Consider the following 1,010-nt stretch of genomic DNA (forward strand, 5'->3'; position numbering starts at 1 on the left):
AGATCTCCGTGGTGGCGTTGGCGGCGAACGAGGACGCCATGGTCGAGGTAGGCAACTGGGCCGAGGAGAAGGCCATCATCTCGGACAGGTAGGCGGCGTTAATGAGGCGACGGCGGGGCGGCGACGACCATGTCTCTCGTTGCGGCAGCGGTTCCCACGGTCGCTTTGGGGGCTCTTTGTTGGGTGGCGTCCGTGGCGCGGATATTCCCTCTTGGCAACGGGGTGCTGTTAGGGAAAGGTAAAAACTATTTGTAAAAAATTTCTAAAAATAACTTCGCTATTGTCTCCTTTTTGAACCTTAGCTTTAAAAAAAAAACTCGACCCGGCGTTCCCGACTCTCCGAAAGCGAAACACTACGACGTAATAACCCGGAGCAGATGCCAACCCGCGACCAAAAATAAGCTACTATGGGTGACTGATATACAGCATGTCCCCGGGAAAGGGCACAAATCTCGCTGCGGGTTTTCTGAAAAAGGGGGCGTTGTGGGGCCGGGAAACCCCACTCTCCCGGGGGGGGCCCGCCCCCCCCGAAAACCCTACACCCGGGGAAGGGTCTCGCCGACTTCCCTCACCCCCGCGGAAAATTGTCCTTGGATTCCCCCGGGGCCCTTTTCCCAGACAAAGCCCCGAATCTTCTGGAATCTGTTACCCCCTCGAAGGAAGGGGAAACGTTTTTCTGCCAAAAAACCCCAAAGGGGGAGAAAACCCCTGGAATTTTCCCCCCAGGTTCACCCACCTTCTTTTCCCCGGGGGATTTGCCACTCCTTGGAAAATAAAAGCGTGGGGGGTTTATTTCCCGGGGAGCGGGGTTTTTTTTTTGCCAGTTAAAGACTGCCCGTGGGGGATTTTTTCGACACAGGATCGCTTTTAAAAGGTTTTTGGGGGGGGACCGTTTGTCCCGTCCCTTCTGAAAAAAAGGAAAAAATTTAAAATTTAAATTTTGTCATTTTCCCGATGTTTCCCTTTGCAAAATTTTTATTAAGCAAATGTGTGTTATGTGGTGTGTGTTT

The sequence above is a fragment of the Penaeus monodon genome, chromosome 30 (assembly GCF_015228065.2).
Source record: "Penaeus monodon isolate SGIC_2016 chromosome 30, NSTDA_Pmon_1, whole genome shotgun sequence".
NCBI classification, from domain to species: Eukaryota; Metazoa; Arthropoda; class Malacostraca; order Decapoda; family Penaeidae; genus Penaeus; species Penaeus monodon.